The 25,803-nt window shown below is 38.9% G+C and overlaps 1 protein-coding gene and 1 long non-coding RNA gene across 4 annotated transcripts in view; both read right to left on the bottom strand.

The window, feature by feature from the left end:
- Positions 1–25,800, bottom strand: part of LOC134296588 (uncharacterized) — a 31,232-nt gene extending 5,432 nt beyond the window's left edge. Inside the window, exon 1 of the long non-coding RNA XR_010003383.1 lies at positions 4,712–25,800. This is a non-coding gene — a long non-coding RNA (uncharacterized LOC134296588). The remainder of the gene's footprint in view (positions 1–4,711) is intronic.
- mllt3 (MLLT3 super elongation complex subunit) overlaps positions 1–25,803 on the bottom strand; it is a 163,084-nt gene that overhangs the window by 24,057 nt on the left and 113,224 nt on the right. The window lies entirely within an intron of this gene.

Here is a 25,803-nt window from a genome sequence, read left to right as displayed (position 1 = left end):
GCACCGCATTGTTGTAAGCAAATTCCGCCACCGGTAGCCACTTCACCCAAGCCGTGGGTTGGTCTAAACAAAAACAACGCAGATATTGCTCTAAGAGCCCATTAACCCGTTCCGACTGTCCATCCGTTTGCGGATGGAAAGCTGAAGAAACGTTTAACTTAGTCCCCAAACACTCATGGAAATGTTTCCAAAAGCGTGACACAAATTGCGGAGCCCTATCTGAAATAATCACCTCGGGTGCTCCGTGCAAACGATAGATGTGCTTAGTAAATAGTAAGGCCAACGTAGGGGCCGCCGGAATGGTTGAACAAGGAATAAAATGAGCCAGTTTACTAAATAAATCCACCACCACCCAAATACAAGTATAACCCCCAGACTTAGGCAAATCTGAAATGAAATCCATGGAAATGATTTGCCATGGCCTGTCCGGAACAGGTAAAGACGACAACAACCCTCTAGGGCGCCCAACAGGCGTCTTACTCTGCTGGCAAACGGCGCAGCTGTCACAAAAGCGCAGAATGTCTTGCCGCATCTTTGGCCACCAATAGCTCCTGGTAATGAGCTGCACGGTCTTGAATCTGCCAAAGTGCCCAGCCATGGGTTCGTCATGGTGGGCTCTAATCACCTCCAACCTGAGGGCCCCCACTGGTACGTAGACCTGCCCCCTGCGTACCAATACTCCGTCTTGATCTTGTAGATGCGGCAGTATGGTACGGTTACCTGCTGAGAGCAGCATCAGTTGCTCCTGTGTCCACACATCATCCCTCTGAGCCGCAAGGATCTGGTCATGTAACCCGAGCTCATTATCTACAACACACAGAGAGGCAGTAGGCAAGATGGTCTGACATACAACCTGCTCATTGGTCTTAAACTCCGGCTTGCGGGATAAAGCATCGGCCCGCAAGTTTGCCTTCCCCTCTACGAACTGCACCTTGAAGTTAAACCTGGAGAAAAACAAAGCCCATCGGATTTGACGCTGGTTTAACTTCTTTGCTGTTTGCAAGTGCTCTAAGTTCTTGTGATCAGATCTGACCACGATCTGGTGCCGTGCCCCTTCAAGCCAGTGCCGCCACACCTCAAACGCCACCTTAATCGCCAACAACTCCTTCTCCCATATGGTATAGTTCTGCTCGAAGGGTGTTAGTTGCCGCGAGTAAAATCCACAGGGACGCAAGGTCCCTGAGGAGTCCTTCTGAGACAATACAGCCCCCAACGCGTAGCTAGAAGCGTCCGCTTCTACCACGAACGGTTTGTCAACATCAGGATGGGTTAGTATGTTGTCCGATTGAAAACTAGACTTAAGTTGTAGAAACGCCTCGTGAGCTTCCCGCCCCCACACAAATGGCTGTTTCTTGCGCAGAAGCTGCGTCAAAGGTACCGTGAGCTTTGCAAAATTCGGAATAAACTCCCGGTAGTAATTAGCGAAACCTAAGAACCTTTGTACATCCTTCTTAGTTTTCAGCTCCTGCCATGAGTTGACGGCGTCAACCTTATGTGGGTCCATTTTAAGTTCCCTACCTGACACTACATGACCTAGGAACTCCACTTCAGGCACATGAAAGACGCATTTGGAAGCCTTGGCGAAAAGCCCATTAGCCCGCAGTCGGTGCAGAACCTGCTTGACATGTTGACGATGTTCTTTCTCGTCCTTAGAAAAAATCAAGATATCATCCAAATAAATCACTAAAAATTGGTCAATTAGGTCCCTGAACACATCGTTCATGAACCTCTGGAAGACCGCAGGAGCATTACAAAGCCCAAAAGGCATGACTCGGAACTCGTGGCATCCGAAACACGTGTTAAATGCCGTCTTCCATTCATCCCCTTCCCGTATACGGATTAAGTTATAGGCCCCCCGCAGGTCAAGCTTGGTAAAGACCTTAGCCCCTTGCACCCTTGATAACAGTTCCGAGATTAAAGGGAGCGGGTACCTATCCCGAATGGTGTATTTGTTTAGGATCCGATAGTCGCAGACCAACCTAAGTTCCCCAGTCTTTTTGGCTACAAAGAATACTGGTGCCGCAGTTGGAGAACTAGATGGGCGAATAAACCCCTTGGCTAAATTTTCATCTAAAAACTCCCGCAAAGCTTGCCTTTCCGGTACAGTCAAGGCATACAGCCTCCCTGCTGGCAGTTTCGCACCTTCTGCCAGCTTGATGGCGCAATCATATGGCCTGTGCGGTGGTAATTTGTCCGCTTCTCTTTTACAAAATACATCAGAGAACTCCCCATACTCAGCAGGCACTCCCTCCATATCAGCATGAGTAACGTTTAAAGTGCAACAATCCTGCCTCTTTAAGATCACTTTACGTGTTGCCCAATCCACTTGTGGGTTTACTACAGCTAGCCAATCCATCCCCAGGATCACATCATATCTAGGCAAGCTCGTAATATCCCACACAAACGTTCCCGTTACTCCCTGCACCTCCCACGTTACTGCTGAGGTTTCCTGGTTAACCACCCCAGTCTCCAGCAGTCTCCCATCTGCTCCCTCCACCCACACGTCGCATGCCTTGCGCACTCTAGGAATGCCATGCTTCTTAGCAAACTCAATATCTATATAGGAGACCGTAGCTCCTGAGTCCAGCAGTGCCAGAGTAGAAACAAGTTCCCTTCCCCCAACAGATAATGTAATGGGTACGAAAACATGCTTCCTCCCCTCAGTTGACTGCTTGAGGAGCCCTAGTGCGTTGGACTCACGTCGCACTAGGGCTGGCCTTTTCCCGAAAGCTGGGAAGGTTTCACATTACAATTTTTGGCAAAATGCCCAGCATTCCCACAGTACAAACACAAGCCCAGCTGCCTCCTACGGCTCTTTTCCTCTGTAGACAGTTTTTTAAAGACCCCAAGCTCCATGGGCTCTTCCCCCATCACCACAGGTGCCCTGGTTACATGCATGGGTGGCGCACACATTGCTTTTGAGTGTTTACGAGCCTCGAACCTTGCGTCTAAACGCAGCACCTTAGCTACTAAGGCGTCCCAGCTTTCAGCCGGCTCCAAGCGTGCTAATTCATCCTGGAGCATATCACTTAACCCGGCAGTAAATAAAAGCATGAATGCATTTTCCCCCCAATCCAGCTGGTGGCGATACAGGTTAAACTTATTTAAGTAATCCAAAACAGTCCCCTTTCCCTGTTTCAACCGATACAGAGCCCACCCAGCGTTCTCCGTGCGGAGAGGATCCCCAAAAGTATCAGTTAACAACTTTTTGAAATTATTCAAATTGTCCTTGACTGGGTCATTTCCCAAAATTAAATTAGTGGCCCATTGTCCTGCGGGACCGGTCAACAAACTCAAAATAAAAGCCACCTTACTAGTGTCAGTAGGAAAAGCATGAACACTGAGCTGTGAAAAATAAAGCTCCACTTGTGCCAAAAAGGTTGGCAACTTGCACCTGGTTCCGTCAAAGCGTTCAGGAGTCAAAACATGTCCTTTCACAGCAAAAGCTGTTTGGCTTACGGTAAAGGCCGTTTGCAATTGGTCTACTTTGGCTCTTAACTCATCCATCGTCTTCCTGACGGGTTTATTGCTGCAATAAACTTTTTATGGGCGTCGGGCAATCTGTCATAGACAGAACGCCACAAGATTCAAAGTAACAGAGTTTATTAGATTACAGAACTCAAAAATGCCCGTAAAAACACAAGGGCCAGGCAGTTTTTGCCTTTAGTAGCAAAAAGGGACAAAAGTAAATGTTCAAAAGATAAACCGGATTAAACCGGAGTTTAATCCGGGTAAAAACAAACTGCTTGCTTCAGCCTAGGTATTAACAGAACAAAAGCCAAGGAACAAAAGATACAAAGAATGCAACTAATTGGCAGCAGATTCCTCTCTGCTGCCAGCACTGTGCTTAGAGTAACTTGCGTCGCTCCCACACACACACAGTAGACAGGATCTCCAACACGAGCAATTCAGCCAAGGATTGCAGAAGTAGAGTAGACCAGTTCCGTTCCGTAGATCAAAGCCAGAAACAGACGTTTGTAGTTTTTCCAAGTCCAAGAAGGGGGGAAGACAAGCCGTGGTCAGTTCAGTCCGGGTTCTCAAAGCAGGAGATGGCGTCCGTCAGAAAGACGACGGAAGGTCAAGCTAATAAGAGTAAGCACAGGTTTGCACAAACAAATGCCCACACAATCCCTCCCGCCGTCTGACCTTGGATTCCAATCAACTTACGTCTCAGCACAGGAAAGCACACAAGTCTTCAGGGAAGCGTCCCACACACACACGGATCCCAAGCGTTTGCCCAGATTACCTTGCCCGACGCAATTTGCAATTGCTCCCAAGCCCCATTTTATGCCAGTTACAAATCTTCATCACTGTCAGCTGTCCTCCTTAACCCGGGCGTTTCCTCATCACTTTCCTCGTCAGAGCTGGAACACCTCTGACTACGCCCAACAGCATCTCCAGCTGTGGATCCCGTCCCATCCCTCCAGCTAAGCCATGGGTCTAATCCTGAAGGTCCCCATTCATCTTCTGTCCCATCATGGCCAGTGGCACCCAATTCCTCCCTTACCCGAGTCCAATCCATCTCATCCTCCTCTGAGCTAACCAGCCCCTCCTCCATTCTCTCCGTAAACCCTTCGAAAGATTCTTCGTCAGATGGTGCTGCAAATATGTCTCGCAGTCTTTTTCTCTCTCGCTCCTCGAGAGTATCTGACTCCCGAGGAGTCTTACGCCCACGTCTGTCAGTAACAGAGCCATGAGGCTCAATCATAACATGCTCATTAATGCAATAGACTATCCCCTAGGTGTGATAAAAATAAGAGTTATCCAGAGAATAAGAGCTGATAGGCATTCACAGATATACTGAAGAAGATGAACAACAAGCAGACTGGGGAAAGGCACAACACAAAAAAGAAATGTGTACTAAACTGACATCATCAAGGCTGGCTTTATGGAGGGAGAGTGTTACACTGAGCTGGGCAGCAGTCCAGGCCTTTCTCTGAACTGTCAAGCTTTGCCGTATCTCCCTCACCCTGTGATTCTCTATTTTCTCTTCCTTAAGTTTCCTGCTTCTTTGCTCTTTTGCTTTGCTTGGCCTCATGCCCATGTCACCTTTTGTCTCTGCCCCCGTACTTTCTTCCCTTTCTGCCCTCCTGTCTAGTATGAGAGGGACTTGTAACAATAAAAAACATTAGAAATTATGTTTATCGCTCCTGTACAAAGCTTTGCAGCATTACTCATTGTCAACAGCCAAAACAAACTGTGAGCAGCAAGTTGAAATATTATGTTGGGGGAAAACACTTGTCTCTTGCTTCAAATACTTAAATTGTACTACTTTCTTGTCACCAGGGTTTCTGTGCCTTTCAGCATTACATTGACAGTAAGAATTTAACAAGAGCAGCCTTTTCTAGAACAGACATAGTGCAAGTCCTTAGTATCTCCTGGAATTTGATTGCAGGACTCCTCCATGGAAACCAAAATCTCTGGATGTTTATGCCATCTATATCTATACACGGTTGAAATTTGAATAACCGGTTATTTTAAAAATGCATTTTAAGTACAGTAGAGTCTCACTTATCCAAGCCTCGCTTATCCAAGCTTCTGGATAATCCAAGCCATTTTTGTAGTCAATGTTTTCAATATATCGTGATATTTTGGTGCTAAATTCGTAAATACAGTAATTACATCATGATATTACTGCGTATCGAACTACTTTTTCTGTCAAATTTGTTGTATAACATGATGTTTTGGTGCTTAATTTGTGAAATCATAACCTAATTTGATGTTTAATAGGCTTTTCCTTAATCCCTCCTTATTATCCAAGATATTCGCTTATCCAAGCTTCTGCCGGCCCGTTTAGCTTGGATAAGTGAGACTCTACTGTAATTGTACATAATTCATAATTATATATTCTTTCAGTACTTCATTTAGTATGGTCTTTTGTCAGTTTCTTTTGTGGTGATTTACTTAGGTATAAGCCCATACTTAATTACAAGTCCTATTCCCCAAATAGGTTCAGCTACACAGCTAGCACAGCGGGTTAAACCGTAAAGCTACAGAAAGATCTTGCCAACTGGAAGGTCAGCAGTTCAAGTGGTTCGAAAAACATGCTGATGGAAGGCATCAATGGACGACAAGCTCCCCAGCACAGAAGAATGGAACAACAACACCTCCCCATGGCCAAGTCGAGCACAGCCTCCAGATGCCAAAAGTGAAAAATGAGGAAAAGCCTTGCTTCTGTTTATGTTATTGTCTGTCTTTGTCAATTGTATAACAGCATTGAATGTTTGCCATATATGTACCTGTAATCCACTCTGAGTCCCCTTGAGGTGATAGAGTGGAATATACACACACACACACACACACACACAGAATTTCTTGGATAGCTCCTTTAAAGTTCAGAATAAAATAGATTCACCAGTCCACTGATATCACAACCACCAAACACATATAAACTAATGCATAAAGGTGAGTAAATGCATGCCACCCATTTAAGATGAATGGACTGAATAATGAATATATAGAGTTAAGAACAGCTTTACACAAAATTCTCACACCTTTTATTATTATAGCACAATGAGAGAGAAATCAAACTAATATCTACTAGATTTAAGAGAAAAGTAAAGGTTTTTAAGAACATTTATGTCAATAATATTGATTACATTGCTCTTTACATAGTAAAGAAAAAAAATAGCTCAGCACACAACTCAATTTTCAAAATGACTGTGCACTAATACACCATGATCATTTTTCAGATCTTGGGCTATTGCATTTAGATATGAAACAAGATGATAACACAACAGGTCAAGAAATCATTGAAAATACTAGGCTTGTACTCAGCAAGTGATACAATTCTGATTACTAGGTGTTATCTGTTATCTGCCACAATACATGGATTAAGTGCACAAAACCTGAAAACAAAATGTTAAAAAGCGATTTTAATTTAACAAACATCTGTGCTCAACAAAAGTGCTTCAGAGGAGAGAAAATAAAGGATTAGTAGGAGAAATATACAAAATGATGATAAAAGTCGATGAATAGATATAGTAAGAACACTACAGAATAAATATAGAGGAAATAAAGAAGGGGATTAAGAAAATTAAATTGGAAAAATACAAAGAGTTAGAATGAATATTTATATGGAAATCGTATAGGACGCCAGCCCAGCTATCAAATATGAGAGCAGGGCTAAGCCCAATATGTTGGCATTGTAAAGTAGAAAAAGGTTGGTACACATATATGTGGTCGGAATGTCTAAATGTAACATTTTGGGAAAAGATAATAAAAAATGTAGAAATTATTCAAAGTACCAATCCAGGTAAATACAGAATTTATGTTAATGGCAATAATAGGGAACAAAAACATGGGTGCAAAGATTCAAGATTTATTCAAAGCAATAGGCCTAGCAGGAAAGGTGGTAATAGCCTGGAGATGGAGAGATGAAAAAAATGGAGTTTTGAAAACTGGAATAACTATTTATTTGAGCAAATACAATTTGACATTATAGCATGTGTAGTTTGGGAAAGTATACATGAGGATAAAGCAGAAGAAATTAAGGAGAAATTGGAGATGTATATGAAATGAATAGAAGAAGATGGTGAAGCCAGTATAGGTATTGTACAAAGATTAAGAAAACTGTGTTCATGGTTAAAGATAAAGATATAGAGGAAAATTGGGGGAGGGGGGAGGAAGGGTGGTGGAGGAGGGAGAAAAATAAAATAATGTAATGAGAATTAACTTTGTAAAGAAGGTGAATAGATAATATAGAAATACTTTAATATCTAGAATGTATATATACAACAATTGTATCTACTCACAAATCGTGTATAGCAATTTAGCTGTTCCTCATAACTGATATCTGAAGTCGTCAGAACTAGGAAATATATAAATATATATATTTAAATGACTTATTATGCTTCTCCTCTGTATTTTATATCAAAAAGGAACTTTTGGCTAATTTGAGTTGCACACATCCCTTTCAACAATTTTGTCTTGTCAACCTCAACCCAAATCTGTGATTTCCTAGTTGATTGAAAGAAGAAAGTAACAATGAAGTATGGATATCAGCTGTACACTTTCTGAATAAAACAATTACTTATTTTTGCTTATTCAGTGGGATGCTTCCTGGGTGAAAGTGAACAAAATGCTACTGCAATACAGAGTGCTGAAAGTTATACCAAGAATTGTTGAGTGAAATATACTCAAATGTTGAGTATCAAATATTTGTAAGATATCTGCATATTCAAGAATGCTCATCATCAATACTAAATTCAATGGGAGGAGCTGGTAACAAGTTGTGTCAGTCCTACCATTGACAAAGATGTGTAGATGTTTGTCAAGAGAGCTTGAATGAATGGGTATCACAACTACGATTTGATTACCTGCTCTGATGTTAAGGAATAATTGGGCTGTTTTATAGTAACTAGCACCGTACTTTATGAATCACTGAATGTTTTATGATTTAAACTAGAAAGTTCTTCAACAATGCTTTGCAAATTAAATGGTTACAACTATGGCAACTTGTTCTAGAATTTCAAACAACACCTTGTAGGAGTCTTGAAATGGAGAGGGAACACTAGTTGTTTATGTATGGGATCCCTACTGAATATTTGTCTTCTTAAAATGTATGTGATCAAAAAGAGCTGAAAATAGTATTAATAACTCAAGCAATGCTACCAGGCACAGAAAATGTTTTCTTTGGCTGAAACTGTGATGTTTTTCTTGCAGGAGTTTTCTACTCCTATGGTTTGCTGCCAAAGCAAATTTTGCTAACAAAGTTGTTTAAAATATATTTTACACACTCATATGCATGTGTGTTTATCTATCTTCTCTAGCAGACTTCCTACACAAACTTATTCTCTTTTTACAAATTTCTCTTTCACATGACAGTTAAATGGGATCTTGATACCCAGTGTTTACCCGTAAATGCACCCATACAATGGGTGGTCTCTTTTAAAAAATCACAGAATGGAGTAAGGCTACATTAAGAAAAGTGCTCCAGGTCAGGTTCTATTAATAGAAAGTGTATTTATACAATGGAAAAGTCTGCTGACTGGAATACACAACCAATTCTCTTCTACATGATCATGGTGTTTAAAAATGGTTATTTTGTGATTGTTAAGAGTAGCTATGGAATCATGTACTGGTTGAAAATGCTCATTCGTTACTTCAAGTACTAATTTAAGCAAGGTGATCCAGAGCAATAAACTTTACAATCTTATCATCACAAACCCTGCTCTTTTTCATTAAAAATAAAATAACTAGGTTTAAAATCTCAACAAGTCCCCTGCTACTTTACTATCCATTTGCATCAGTTATCTGTAAAATTTTCTTCTATAGTGTTAGGCCATCACCAACTCTCTCTCAACTCTCCATTTAAAATGTTTCCATGGAGATAACAGAGTATTTTATCACCTCTTAAAAACTTCCTCTTCACATTCTTCTCTTAATTACCAATATATTTTAAACAAATTTTAAACATACTCTGATTAGAAGTGCATTTTCACAATCAGTAAAGATACCTTCTTATCTTTCAAAAAGAGCAAGCAGCCCTTTCTATCACAAAAGTTCTATTCCAGGGTGGAACATCTCTATTCCTGGACTGCAATATCTCTATCACTCCAAACAGCATAAGCAATGGCAGGAATGCTTGGATTTGCAGTTCGACAATGTCTGGAAAACTACCAGATTCTCATACCAATCTGTTGTAAGAGAATAAAATCAACTGCAAATCTCTGCAGCAATCTATTTCAAAGACTCCTGCTCTGTTCCCCTTTGGCTTGTCTAACGAGCACCAATAACGCTTGCCAAATGAATTTGGCTACAGTTGGCCATCGGTTTTATGTCTCTTAAATCTAAGTGCCACAGTAGTTTGTAAGGTAGCCTGTCCCAAAGATGCTGTGCATTCCCCACCCCTTGGAAGTCTAATATGCAGAAGAAACTACTTCCCAGCTGTGATCGCTCAATGACATGGCCCACCAGCAATGCACAGAAGGGACCCTTCCTTGCTAACTAAATTAGTCTCACCAAGTACCACAGATTGAATATACCAATTGGAGAGATCATGAGCATTCCATCAAGTTTAGTCATTCTGAAATTGTGTGCAAAAAGATGTCTCCAACATGCTGTAAGGACTAACAGTGTGCCATATCTTTTTAAGCAGAGGTTTTCAGAGCCTAAAGATGTTGCCCAAAGAGAAGCACACGAATGCTGTGGGTCTGTCTGCATGGCTCATTAGTTCTTTCTAATCAGCCACTATTGGGGAGGAGGAAGCAAGTAATTTCTGCCCAATTTCTGCATCAGGTGCAATCAAGACTTTCAATCACTCTTGATTCAGAGGACGATGGAGTATTTATCCTGCGTGGAATATGGGGTAAATGGGTACTACTTGTTGATCTTCTGAGTCATAATTTTGGTTGTGTATAAAGAAAATAATCTGAGCTTTGTGAATAAAACATGCTTCTAATTTTAGCTCTGCTGGGGTGAGTTCACATTCCAACTACCTGTTGCAGTCAGGCAAGCATCAGAGGATTTTTTCTGAATGTTCAGAGAATGAGGGGGATGATGGGTTCCAAAATGAGGTGTCTGTGAGTGTTCGGAGGGAATTGCGGGCAGATAAGGCTGATGTTTTGGATTCTTCAGCCTGTTCCCAGGCAACAAGGGAAAATGAAAGTACCAGTTCCCTTGAGAAAAGGCCTTGGGAAGAGGAGTAGTTTTCAAGGGATAATAGATTAGACCTGAGAACGCAGGGCATGCAAAGTCAGCAGACTAGATATTCTCAGAGGATTCATGGGTGTCTTGGAGGGCTTAAAGTAAGTGGTTTGCTTTCAGGCTTTTCAGAGAAGACAACCTTATTAAAGGAGATCTGTCTCCTGGTTATGATTCCAAACTCTTGATTCATGTATTGCCATGGTTCCTGTTTCATGTTCTTGTTTATGCCTATATATCTTTGGAAAATTTACCTTGGAGAAGTTCCTGTCTTCAGGTTCATGGATATACCTTTGGATTAATGTTATGCTTTTGGATCTCTTGGTTTTGTGTTCTAACCTGGCATTTTTGGATTACTGTTACTGAACTCTGGTGTCTTTTGAGAAGTGCATTTTATATATTTACTTTTGTATTTTGACTTTTTCCTTTTTATAACCTTTCTTTAATAAACATTCTTTTATTGGAATATTGGACTCTGGTGTGGTGCTGGGTGAGGAGGATGTTCCAGTGCTAGAGTGCAACACTACCATATATACTCATGTATAAGCTGACCTCATGTATAAATCAAGGGTGGGTTTTGGAGCTAAAATTATGGATTATGATATGACCCATGGATAAGTCAAGGGTCATTATGTGGAGAGGGGAAAGCACCAAATGCCACCTCAGAGAACCAGTCACCCCTGAAACTGTTTTCCTATGTGGGTTTTCAGAAAAGCCAGAAGTGGTGACATTATGCTTATTTTAGGTTCTTCTGGGATGGACTAAGCTCTCGATTTTTGCCACTCCACTCAGAGAACAGGATGTATCCTTTTTCCTAAAAGTGAAGGTACAATACTCACATAGAAAAGTCAACCCAGGTTTTCTAGATTGATTTTTTAAATTCAAATTTCTAGGGTATATGAGAATGAAGAAATGCTAACCAAGATCTTATGCTTTCCCACACTATCACTCATCTCCGTTTACCTTCCACAGAAGTAATCCAGACACATAGTTCTTGTTAGCATTTATGCGATTAATTTAACAGTGGCCTGCAATTGTTCCACCATTAGATGAGATCAACTGTGAACAGAGTATGGTGTCAACTGTGTGTAACTCAAATACAGGATTATAAAGGAGCATCAGAGATTACTGAGACCTTCTGGATTGATAAAGCATGAAGTGGGGAATGCATTTGGGAGAGTTAGCTTTCTACCCACTCCACATCTTTTCACATGATCACCATGACATGATCACACCTCTTCATATTCCTAGTTTTCATCAGCATGCAGAAAATGCCTTTTTGATTAAGGAACCAAAGTTCCCTAACATACTAAGATCTAGCATAATATTTAATCAACTCTGCCAGCTCTTCACCCAAGCAATACAATACAACCTTTTCGTAATTCAGGAGGAGCTAGGGGGTGAGGAAAGAGGGGGAAGATGAGAGAACTTAAATTGCTGGTAACTGATTAGACAGATCCGCCCCCTCCAAACCAAGTTCCAAAATACATGCCAATGTCTTTTTCTGAATGCATGCTGAGCTCAGGCTCTTTGTACCCTGCCCAATAAAAAGAAAGTTGAAGCAATCACTCATTTTGATCAGTACAGTTGTGAATATATGATGTATGAAGCAAAAACGGCTTTTAGTTGAGGCATTTTAAGCTCTGAACAGGAAATGTTCAGATATAAATTAATCTCATCAATTACATGGGACATTTAGCTGCAATCCTTTGAAGCAACCCCCCCCCCCCCCCCATATTTTAAACTGAAGGAAAAACAACAGCATATTTGATGGCTCTACATCTAGTATATAAAACGGTAATAAAATCTGGACTATATCAACCTACTGTAGATGTTACAATTCGAGTTGAAACGGTGCACCAAGGAATAGAATAACAACATTTAGTAAGCAGATTTTCACTGCTAGGGAAAAAAGAGGCAATAAAGAGACGCAGCATAGTTCAGTTAGACACTGCCATAACATGATTCCCAGTAGAATGTTTAATAGGCTGTTTTACTGTATGACAGCAGTATTCTGAACATAAAAATATATCAAACAAAACAGCTTTGATATCACAAGTTCAGTCTTTTTTCATAACTTTAAAAATATAGTTCTATCTCAAACTCCTACAAGTGTCAATGAAACATATTCCTTTACAGGTATAATGGACAAGTTCATATAACGTACAATAAAAACTAGAAATCATACTGTGTAACTACTTCATGTAGTGATATTTTAAAATAGAAAGCACCTCTGTTGGCAAGGGACAGGAATGAATACTAGTGGCGTGCAGCTGTATGGAATCGCTGTTCGTTTTGTTCAGTTTCATTTGTTTTGGCTCATTTTTGTTTTTGTCTCTGCTTCTGAAAATAGGGTGTCTATCTGAATTGGATTTTTGTCTCGTGTCCTGAAAAAAGAAACATTTTTGGACCATTGGGAGAAAATAATTATAGTTCTCCTAAGGGCCAGTTTTAGCGAGAGACTGAAGGTTTGAATAGAGACAGGAGCCCAAAATGTCTTTGCTTTCAAAAATATATGTAATCTATAACAAATAATAAGACTATCCTATTGTATTTGTTCTCTATACAGCTCAAAGGAGAGGGAGGAGCAAGCCACAGACAATACAGAGAGATAGGTAGAAATAAAAAGTAATTTTTCCAAGGACGAGTTATAGAGAGAGAGACAGGTTTGATTTCTAAACAGAGAAGGGAAGCCCAACAATTTCTTTCCGTTGAAATTTTTTTTTAAAAAAAAACCAAATCCACCCCTATCACTTCAAAAATCCCAGCCCCTTCCCTTCAAAGAAAAAAAAATTAAAAATATGCCAAGCAGCCAGGCAAAAAATAAAACCCAAATCTTTACCCAGTGCCCTCACCAGCAAGGCAAGTCAAAAGGCAAGGCAAGGCATCCAGCAAGCCAAGCCAAGTGGAGAGAGAGCAAGCCAGCCAGCCCACCAGCACCCAGCAGCAGCAGCAGCAAAGGACGCGACCACAATGGCTGCTTTAGGGGCAGTACCCCCTTAATATAGCCTCCCTGTTCAGTCCATGTCACTGTTTCCTTGGCCTCCAACTTGCCAAGGAACACCTCCTCCTCTAACACATGAAGAAGTTTGCATAGAACTGAAAACAAAAGCAAAGCAAAGTGTTTGTGCAGCTTTCTCTTTCGTGCCACCTTTTGTTTCATCTGAAACAAATGGACGGTACAAAATGAAAACACGAATGAAACAGATAAAACAAATACCATGCACAACACTACTGAATGCTTGATGTTGTTGTATGCCTTCAAGTTGTTTCTTACTTATGGCATAATAGGTGAACCTATCATGGGGTTTTCTTGGCAAATTTGTTCAGCGGGAGTTTCATTTTGCCTTCGTTTGGGGCTGAGAGTGACCTGTCCAATGAATTTCCATGGCTAAATAGGGTTTTAAGTCCTAGTGTCCTAGCATCCTACTCTAACATTCAAACCACTAAGTCATACAGGATAGAAAGGCAAAGGCACAGAAATTTTATACCCAAAGGAGTTCTTGTATATATCTAAGGCAGCATCTTAGATCTTTTACTTTATATTATCAGCTTCAAATCTATTACTTTTCCTAATTCGAGCCATAAGAAGAGGTGGGTAATAAACAACAACAACAACAACAACAACAACAATCTTTCTAACATTTTGAATATTAGAAATACTTTAATATATTTCAAATATTTCTCTTGCTTCATTTTGAATTGTCTCATCAAAGGGTTAACAGATATTCATACGTGTTTACTGATGCATCAGTGCAGGTTGAGTATCTCCTATCCCAAATGATTGGGATTAAAAGTGTTTTGGGTTTTGGATTTCCCCCAGATTTTGGAATGTCCGTAGTTGCATCTAAGTATTTAATGATAAATATATCTTGGAGATGGGATCCAAATCTAAACATGAAATTCATGTATGGTTTATATATATCTTATACACCATAGCATGAGGGTACCTTTATACAATATTTTAAATAATTTTGTGTATTAAAAAAACTGTATGTATATTGAATTATCTGAAAGTGAAGATGTCCCTTTCTCAGTCACCCATGTGGATAATATCAGGTTCTGGAGTATTTTAGATGTTGGAATTCCAGATTAGTGATGTTCAATCTGTCCTAAAAAGTTTTAATTGTGGTGCCACTGACATTTGAGAGATCCCTGCCAGTGTCACTGTTGCATCTGCCCAGTACTTGCCTACTCTGGCTCTACAACAAAAGGCTGCTTATATAGGTTACCCTATGAGTAACAGAGCTACCATCACCCTCTTGCTTCACAGAAACATACAATATTGATAGGGAGTTACATAGTGAGAATATTTTAGGTACATTCTTTAAAGAAGAAATGCTTTAATTTTAATAAATCAAGTGTCCCTATTACTCAGAAAAATGAGATGAAATGATATCCTACCACTGGAGTATTTCCAGATATGATTCCTCTCAAGAAAACGACTTATGATTTAGAGTGTTTGTTCAATAGCAGAATAACGCAATCCTCTCCTCTCAGTGGACCCTCTGCGTTATTTCCAAAATCTATTCTTAAGAGCTGGAGGACCTGCTGAATCAGAATTTAGAGTGGCAAATGGGAAAAAATCTAGAAAAGGCAAATTGTATGACATTATTTTGTACCCTTAATATCCAACTAAGAAAAACAAGGTGTTTTTTTTTGGGTCTTTTTTTGCGGGGGTGGTGGGGGGAAGAGGATGAATAGTAAAAGTAAAGCCAGACAACACTGAAAATCAATACATTACTTTCATAACTGCACTGGGAATAATTGGTAGGATCAAACTGGCTCAAGACTTAGAAGAAACAATATCTACATACGGAAGGATGATTAAATAATACAAATTTTCCTAGAATATAACATCTGCTATGAAGTTATAATAAACTAGCATGTGACATGAGTATTAATAAAAAGATTAAGAAAAACTATTTCCCCAACTTGCAGGGTGGAAAATAAATAAATGACGCCACACTCTTTTCCCCCTGATGCATGTTAGGTGGAAATTCTGGCAAAAATGTTTTCAGGGAAAGTTATGTTTTATGGATTTTTAAAAATAATATTTTAGCCCTTTCGATCCATTGCATTTCTTGTTGCCTATACTGATAACTTAGTGAAATTAAAAAAATATAGCATTAGTAATCTATATGGTAACTGAATCCTAGATTGCTTATGTGAGGCATTGGGGACTTCCTATTCGAGCAGAGGTTCTCAAAAATTTTCAGCCATGGAGCCCTTTTTGAAGCAAAAGCTTCTCACGGAGTCCCAATAAATGTTTATATATTTGATTATATATTAATTATATATGTATAATGTATATATATCAGGTATGGGCAGACGGATGGAGAGTGTTTGTGTGAACAAATTGAAAATGAACAAATTTCTATGCACACTGCACATATCTCATTCGTAGTGCAAAAAAAGGAAAAAACAATAAATATTTAAAATGAAGTACAATTTTAACCAACATAAATTTAATAGTATTTCAGTGGAAAATTTCAGGGGACATCCAGTCCAATCTCCTTCTGCCATGTAGGAAAAGCATAATAAAGCACCTCCAACACCTGGCTACCCAGCCTTTGTAGTAGTAGTAATAATAATAACAATAATAATAACAATAATAATAATAATAACTTTGTATGACAACAATACATTTTATTGATTTGCCCATTGGTCATTTCAAAATATTTAACACATAAACATACAACATATAACCCACGGTAATAGTAATAATAATAGGAGTAAGCCCAGGGGCCATCCAAGGGCTTACTCCATCTAAGCAAGGTTGTGACTATATCAGGATAATTCTGTTTATAAAGCATAATTTAACACCAATATGTATATAACCACTATAGAGCCAGCATGGTGGAGTGGTTTAAACACTGAACTGAAACTCTGGAGAGTTTCACTTGGCCAAGGGGACCCACTGGGTGACCTTGGTGAAGCCATAGTCATTCAGACTCAGGGGAAGGCAAAGGCAACCTCTCTCTTAACAAATCTTGCCTTGAAAACCCAAAAGCAAAAAGTTCTAAATTATCTAGAAATGTTGCTTCAGTTGGTAATTTGCAAAATCAAACCATTTATGTAAAGGTAAAGGTTTTCCCCTGACATTAAGTCTAGTCGTGTCCGACTCTGGGGATTGGTGCTCATCTCCATTTCTAAGCTGAAGAGACAGCGTTGTCCATAGACACCTCCAAGGTCATGTGGCTTGCATGACTGCATGCAGCGACATTACCATTTATGTTCAAACCACAATAATCCAGAGACCCTGTTAGCTAAAAGTTTCTTTCCAGCTGCACAGGGTTATGGGGAGCAAAAATAGGGAAGTTGTGAGGCCCATGTATCAATAAATATTGATAGTTCAATCATTCAATTTGCTTTTTTAATGAACCAAAATGTGCTGAGATCATTAAAAACCCTAGGTTTCAAATGAAGAAAATATGTGTAAATTCCCTTCTATTTTAGTAAAGGAGTAAATTTATTCTATTAGCATACTTGATATAGATAGCAGAAAGGGTGCAGCCAGGATGGTATCTCGTAGGAACACCTTTGCACAACTGAATCAGAAGGCATATTGTTATACAGGTTGAGTATCCCTTATATGAAATGCTTGGGATCAGAAGTTTAAGGGATTTTGGATTTTTTCAGATTTTGAAATACAGTAGAGTCTCACTTATCCAACGTAAACGGGCCGGCAGAACGTTGGATAAGCAAATACATTGGATAATAAGGAGAGATTAAGAAAAAGCCTATTAAACATCAAATTAGGTTATGATTTTACAAATTAAGCACCAAAACATCATGTTTTACAACAAATTTGACAGAAAAAGTAGTTCAATACGCAGTAATGCTATGTAGTAATTACTGTATTTACAAATTTAACACCAAAATATCTCGATGTATTGAAAACATTGACTACAAAAATGTGTTGGATAATCCAGAACGTTGGATAAGCGAGTGTTGGATAAGTGAGACTCTACTGTACATGTATTTGCAAGTAACTTGGAGATGGCACCCCAACCTGAATACAAAAATCATTTATGTTTTTATATAAGGTAAAGGTTTATAAGGTATATAAACCTAAAGGTATATAAGGTTTAAAGGTATATAAGGTTTTCCCGTGACATTAAGTCTAGTCATGTCCGATTCTGGGGGTTGGTGCTCATCTCCATTTCTAAGCCGAAGAGCCAGCATTGTCCGTAGACCACTCCAAGGTCATGTGGCCTGCATGACTGCATGGAGTGCCATTACTTTCCCACCGGAGTGGTACCTGTTGATCTACTCACATTTTTCATGTTTTCGAAGCTGGGGCTAACAGCAGGAGCTCACCCTGCTCCTCCGATTCAAATAGCCAACCTTTTGGTCAGCAAGTTCAGCAGCCCAGGGGCTCCATGTATTTATACAGACCTTATCTATATAAAATATAAATGAATTTTGTATTCAATTTGGGGTACCATCTCCAAGTTACCTGCAAATACAGGTATTTTCCATTGAGCAAACTGGGTCTTCAGACAGCAATAAAGATTGATATAGAGATCTTATACATATAGCCTTAAGTTATTTTTAGACAATATTTTCAATAATTTTATGCATAAAACAAAATTTGTGTACATTGACCCATTGGAAATTAAAGCTACACATGTGAACAATTTAAGATTTGCAGTATTTTGCTGCTTTCTGTGAATAAATTGGTGAAAGACATGATCTAGTTATAGGTAAGCATAGCTGAGCACCACTGAAAATCTTTGGCATTTAAGACTGCTAAATTTTGGTTGTATTGTAACTTTCTATCAAAAACTTTCTATAATTGTACTTTTCGACCCAGGAGTTCTTTGCAGATCAAAACCTGTCTTATCTTGTCGTATTCTTTTTTTTTAAAACTAGCAATAGGAATAGTTGCTCACTTCCTTTAATTAACTAGCAGATAAAAAGCTAACATACTTCAAGCCCTCATCCTCATCTTTTGGAATATGGACAAATCATGAGTAATAATAGTTTCACATAGTCTTCTGAATGATTCTTCATGCAGTGAGCATCTGACTGAGTTAACAGAATAGAACTGTTCATCATTTTAGTTTGATGGTCGCTGACATGGTCATGAAAATTACATAAAAGTTTTCAAAGTCTTTATCCACTTAAATGCAGCTCAAAAATCCCCTTACTTTAATCAGGTGTTGAAAATGAAAACAGTTTTCAACAGTGTCGCTCAATCACTTATTTCAAAATTTGAAATCTTGGCCCTCTGTATCCATGGATTCCATGGCTTGATTTTTTAAAAAAATCCCCAAGTAATTTTTCAATTAGGATTTTTCTATTGTATATAAAACATTCCATTTTACTATAGAATCATACAATCACAGAATTGGAAGAGACCTTGTGGGCCATCCTGTCCAACCCCCTGCCAAGATGTAGTAAAATCGCCATTGTACATAATAGAATTTGATCATCCATGGATTTTGGTATCCACAGGGGGTGGATCTCAGACATTTTGGGTACTTTGGTCAGTGGAGGAGGCCCTGCTCTCAGTCCCACCCCAGTCACAAGCCCAGCTGGTGGGAACAAGAGAGGAGGTCTTCTCTGTGATCGCCCTCTGCCTCTGGAACTTCCCTAAAGTAATAAAAATGGCCCCCACCCTCCTTCTCCTTTAAGAAACTGTTGAAGACACATCTATATACCTTAGCGTACGGAGAGGAGGAGGATTAACATAGCCATCACCTTATAGAGGTAATGGTCTAAATGGAATTAGAGTGAATACCAGACACCTTCTGCAATTTGGTCATTTTAATTCGATCCGGGTATACATTCTGTGCAATAATTTTTTTTAACTGATTGTTATGTTTAAATGTATTGTTCTTTCTAATCTGGAATTTTTATTATAAGAAGTATGTTATTGTTATTTTATACTTTTTGATATTAAGTAATGCAGTCGTAGCACTGAATACGTTTTATATGTATGTTAACTGCCCTGAGTCTCCCTGGGGAGAGAGGGCAGTCTAGAAATAAAGTTGTATTATTATTATTATTATTATTATTATTATTATTATTATTATTATTATTATTATTAGAACCAAACCCCAGCAGGCACCAAGGGAGGACCACTGTATTTTAAACTATATGGGTTTCTGTTTCATTACTACTGGTGAACTCACTGTTAGAGGTAAAATTTGTTATGGTTTGTAAAGACACTGAAATTTTTACTGGAAAACTAAGTGTAAGAAGCTGATTGGCTGAACCTGTAAAGAGCTAAGAATTTGACTGGATATTTTTTCTGTCATGATGCTGAAGAACTGGTTTGAGTAGGTTTACCTCAGAGAAAGTGTGTAAGCTGACTGAGATACAGCCTGGAGACAAGATGGCTGCCTGCTCTCTGAGTCCTTGATATTTCTGAGGCAGAGGCGGTTCAACCACCAGGCCAACTAGGCAGTTGCCTGTGGCGCCATCTTGTTGGGGGCGCCATCGAGGCAACTCCTGTCTCCTGCGGCCTGCCTCCGCAAGGTATTGAACTGCTTTTCTGTTGATTTGTTGTAAAACATGATGTTTTAGTAGTGCTTAATTTGTAAAATCTTAATGTAATTTGATGTTTAATAGGCTTTTCCTTAATCCCTCCTTATTATCAAACATTTTCGCTTATCCAACGCTTTTATTTTTCAGTTATTGGTTTGGGGGGGGGGTGTGCCAAAATTCTGTTCGCCTACACTTGAAAAATACCTAGGGCCGGCTCTGTTCTGAGGCAATGAAGCAGATTTATGTATTTTAAAAAGAACTGTTAATGACTATTGATCTCTGTAAGCAATCAGAGGGACTACTGTAAATACCACTGCTCTGTTTACCTCTTAAAGTTAGTAAAGTTCTTGTGTTATTTGTTCTACAATTCTGAGCGGTATGTCATTACCCTGCAGGGTGACTTTGGGTTTTCAGGCACATATAAGAGCTTCCGTTTAACATCTACAATCCCCAACAAAATTGCTATTGGACTACAACTCCTAGTAACCCTAGCTGCACATCCAATGATAATGAATGCTATGAGTTGTGCTTGAACAATGCACCATTCCCACAACTAACCTTCCGCCCTGGAAAAAGAGAGGATTTCTTTAGCTAATAAGGATCTACATTTTTTTCCACATTGGAGCAGATTTTATGGGACCATATGGTCTTCAGGTGCTCAGTTACAATTGCCAATACAAGCAGTCCCTGAGTTACAAACATATGACTTATAAATGACTCATAGTAAAGAACAGAGGTGAGACAATGTGAGGTGAGAGAAATATACTCCCACAGAAGGGAAATTCACTCCTGGAAGAGGGGTCTCTACTGAAGCTTTATCCCCAATCCTTGTTTCCACAATAAGCCACATTTTTCAAAATCCAATGACCACAAGAATAGGAAGTGAGGTGATCTCCTGAAAAAGGGCAAAACAAACACCATAGGGGTGTTAACCTTTCCCTGTGCTATCCAAAACTTTTTTAAAAATTGGCTGAACCTCTCTTGTTCATAACTGCCTGTAGAAACAAGACACAGAATCAAACTTTCTGTAGATGAAGGAACCCTTTCATCTATGAAGGAAAATTGAAGACCCAACCCAAAATTAAGCAGTACATTATACTTTCCCCAAATTGTAAGTCCCTAAGTTTGATCCACCATTCAATAGAGATTTTGATGGTAAATGTATAAGAAGGCCGCCACTGTCTTTGCTTCTCAGTTAACAGCAACTTTAGCTCTGAAATAATCCACAATATGATCTACAGTTTCAATATTTCCAGTTTGTGTAACAGTTAAGCTTATGTAAATAATACGAGACCACCACCATATTTCATTATCACACAGACAAAGAACATCGGGTCAAATGTTCTGTAATCAAGAGGCTACACCTTCCAGCATAGGAAACTGAAAGGCCATTTTTAATGAAATCAAACATCCTGCTATTGAGATTTTTCACAAAGCAGGTTTTTTTAAAAAACCCAAAAGATAAAAGCAAAGCTTTTTAGAATCTTAAGTGGAACGAGCTGTTCTCACACAGTCCCAATAGCCATAAACTTTAATAGAGTTTCCTCTCCCTTCCAATTGTACACTTATATTCTACTGAAGAGAGCCAACAAAAGTTGCCCCATGGGACTTAAAGAAGCCTGAATATTGGCTTCTGGATAATTTTGCAAGTTTATATTTAATGCTTGTGGTATGTTAAACATTAGCATTGCTCCTGATACTGACACTAGATAGATTTCCTTCATGTTTAACATTTAAATGCAGGTACATTCACTTAAAAAAAAACTGTGGCTTTTAAAAGGTAGCACTAGGTTAGTGTATTCCAGCCTAGTTTAGGACTATCGGCAGAAAAACATTGTTTGAACACACTAAAGTGGGCGTGAATGAAAACCTAAAGACAAGATAAGATTGTGTGCTATTACTCTGGGCACCTTTGGTAAGGTAAAGGTTTTCCCCTGACATTAAGTCTAGTTGTGTCCGACTCTAAGGGTTGGTACTCATCTCCATTTCTAAGCCTAAGAGCCAGCATTGAATGTTTGCCTATATGTGTAACGTGATCCGCCCTGAGTCCCCTTCGGGGTGAGAAGGGTGGAATATAAATGCTGTAAATAAATAAATAAAATAAATAGATGCCTCCAAGGTCATGTGGCTGGAATGACTGCATGGAATGCCATTACCTTTCCGCCGGAGTGGTATCTATTGATCTACTCATATTTGCATGTTTTTGAACTGCTAGGTTGGCAGAAGTTGGGGGTAACAGCAGGAGCTCACCCCACTCACCGGATTCGAACCACCAACCTTTTGGTCAGCAAGTTCAGCAGCTCAGCGCTTTAATCCGCTGTGCCACCGGGGGCTCTTGGACAGCTTTAGAATGCTATAATTTAACAAAGTTGTTTCCAGTTCTTGAGATACTTTGCTTCCAAATATGTTTCTGCACATTAAAACAAAGCATGTTGATATGTGAAAATGATAACATATTCCATAATGTGCAATCTAGATGACTATAACCTCGCCACCTTTATCTACACTCTCTGAGTGTTGGTGAACTACAACTCTGAGAATTCAAAAGCAACCTCCCCCCACAACCCCACCTGTATTCAATGTTGGCAATGTAAGTAGGTAGTATGCCAAGTTTGGTGCAGATCCATTGTGGGCTGGGTTCAGAGTGCTCTTTGATTGTAGGTTAACTATAAATCCCAGCACCTACAACTCCCAAATGACAAAATCAATCCCCCCAACCCCAACAGTATTCAAATGTGGGTGTATCGGGTATTTGTTCTAAATTTGAGTCCAGGGAATGAAAATACATCCTGCATATCAGATATTTACATTACGATTCGTATCAGTAGCAAAATTACAGTTAGGAAGTAGCAATGAAAATAATTTTATGGCTGGGGGTCACCACAATATGAGAAATTGTATTAGGGAGTCGGTGAATTAGGAAGGTTGAGAACCACTGACTTAGATAATTTTGGTGATGAAAATTTTGTTTAAGTATTTCTACACGGCTTATTCTTTCCATGCATCTTGAAGCAGTTTGCGACAATGCCATATCTTTCTAGTACAAAACGGAAAACACTGTTTTAGTCATAGCTGTCAACACAGCTAGAACCACGGTATAAAAATAAAGGAGCCCATTTAGCCACATCCCTTCCATGTTTTACAACCTTTGCCCACACCAAGAGAAGCAGTCATTAAAAACCCTCCTTAGAAATGAAATGAAAGACCACCTTCTGTCTACAAGGAGGTTTCATCAAGGAAAACCTAATGACGATTTCTCCGCAGTGGGCTATTTATTGCCTGTTTCAGACAGTTTAGAATGCCTATGAACAGGATGGGGGTAAAATGACAAATTGAGACTACTCAAAAGTTAAAACTAATTTAGTTCAACTTTCATGGAAAATTCCACTCTATTTCCTGCCATGTCTTAATTTTGCAGAAAATATGGGCATTTCATCTGATGCTTTTATGTCATTTTCATTTGCTTCCACATTCCAAGTAGTTTTAATGGGGTGGGCCAATATTTATATATTTTTTTAATGTTTTAAGTTTAATTTCAACATAATTATCTACTTAAATCTTTTCAAAAACCTTGTGCTAAGCATTGTTTAGATGCATTTGGGTCCCATATTGGGAGAAAGATAAGCTACAAATTAAATAAAATAAGGAGTGCTGATGCAGCTAAAATGAATTTTTAAAAGCTGGAAATGCAACTCCTCCCCCCCCCTACTACAAGGACCTAGAGGACACATTTCAGGGGAAAATATCACTGAATCCCCTGAAGGACCTAGAAAATTCCTAGAAACATGTGTGGATAAATGAACCCATGGATATGGGTTCTGCAGTATTCTGTTGCTGGGATCGTCATACTCTCATTACCGCTACTACTACAAGAATATAGTTAGATTTTTGAACTGGCTGCCCATGGTTACTATTCAAGGCCACTCCACCTTATTTCTGAGTGGATATACACAGTGTGTGGTACTGCTTCCCACTATGATTATTGGGAAAATATGCAAATACAAGTAGTTGGCAGGAAACATACGCAGTAGATCTGCAAAACTGTCAGTTCAGGAAGAATACCAAATGCTGTTTTTCTATATAGCTCAGCAAACAACTTTATCAGTCAGACTATTGTTACCCCATTACATAGATTCAGGTTTGCTAGCCAGTTCTCTCAATAGCCCCTCTTAAAGATTGCATAGACTCTAGGGACCATTCCACTTCACTGTGGCATACAAAATAAGTGAGAACCAAATGACCAAAAAAGATGTGGCTAGCAACAAAAAAAAGATGAGATAGATCAAAAGTTGATGAAAGAAATGATTACAAAATTATTTACAAAATCAGTGTAAATAAATATGATAACTCTTTAAAGAATCTGTATAAATATAGTAAAGATCATCTAATTTCTCCAAATGCATGGACTATTTCTCAGTAGTCACACCATATACAGTACTTGGCAGTGGAAATGAGAATCATACAAAAATTTGTGTAGAATGAGAAATGCTATTCAATTGACACAGGGAAACAAATCTGATAAACAACCTTGTATAACTTATTATTAACTGGAATAACAGTTTAGTTTGAAAATATCACTGTGACTAATCACCCAGGTACATACAACTTTTCAACAGGTTCAACATATGCTACCTTCTTCCTTAAATAATAAGCATCACTAACAAACATTAATCTCTAAGGCCCATTTGCAATCCCACATCTAATCTGACAACTAACAGGTCTGAATTCTTAGAACCAATAATATATTTTTCATTCATTTTCTGCTCAAAAGCATTCAAAATATTCAAAAATATTTTAAGAACAAACAATGCAATTTAGAGAAACATGAGATTCGAATGCAACAATTCCCTTACAATTCTAAATTTCAACTTGCAGTGTAATATATGTTTGTTTGTTACTTGCAAACCACAACACTATTAAAGTTAGTGTTCCAGATTTTGTGGAAGGAACCTACAGAAATAGAAAAGCTGTGCCACGCACAGATCTGCATCAAACCCATGGAAGACAACAAGAAAAACAACAGAAAAGTGGTGTAACTATTATGTTCATCCTTGCATAATCTGAACACCTAATATGTCTTGATCAGCCAACACAACTTAATCACCAACAATGGAACTTTCAAAATCACCCTGGGTCAGCTCAATACAAAACATTGTTCAATAGGGACACATTCAGCTTCAAGTTTACAAATTGAGACATCAAGCAATGAACATGCTCAGATAAATCAATCTTGACGGATTTAGGGACAATTTAGGCAGAAGTATGCAAGTATTTTGACTTGAAAAACCATTTATATCATGCATTGAATTCACACACATTTCTCCTGTTCAAAGCCTGAAAAATTTCAATATATTATTTCTTCTACAAGCTTGTTTTAAAGTCATCAAATACTATGGACCTTAAGAAGTTAATTTGCATGCATGCACAATATAAAACTCATTTCCTGGTGTAAAGAGGCAATTCCACTGGGGGGGGGGGTCTCTCTTATTCTTTGAGTACTAACAAAACAGCAGGAAAATCAAAGCAGTTACATCCGATTTCTTGGATTCTGTATTATCATGGCACCCATTTTGATATGAATACAGACAAATAATTAGGCACAAATACTTCTTGAAAAGTGCTAAACATAGCAAAAAAAAAACTGACAGAAATGCAAAATCT

This window comes from Anolis carolinensis, chromosome 2 (genome assembly GCF_035594765.1).
Source record: "Anolis carolinensis isolate JA03-04 chromosome 2, rAnoCar3.1.pri, whole genome shotgun sequence".
NCBI classification, from domain to species: domain Eukaryota; kingdom Metazoa; phylum Chordata; class Lepidosauria; order Squamata; family Dactyloidae; genus Anolis; species Anolis carolinensis.
The sequence above is the reverse complement of the archived record's forward strand: the minus strand, read 5'-3'. Positions and strand labels throughout refer to the sequence as shown.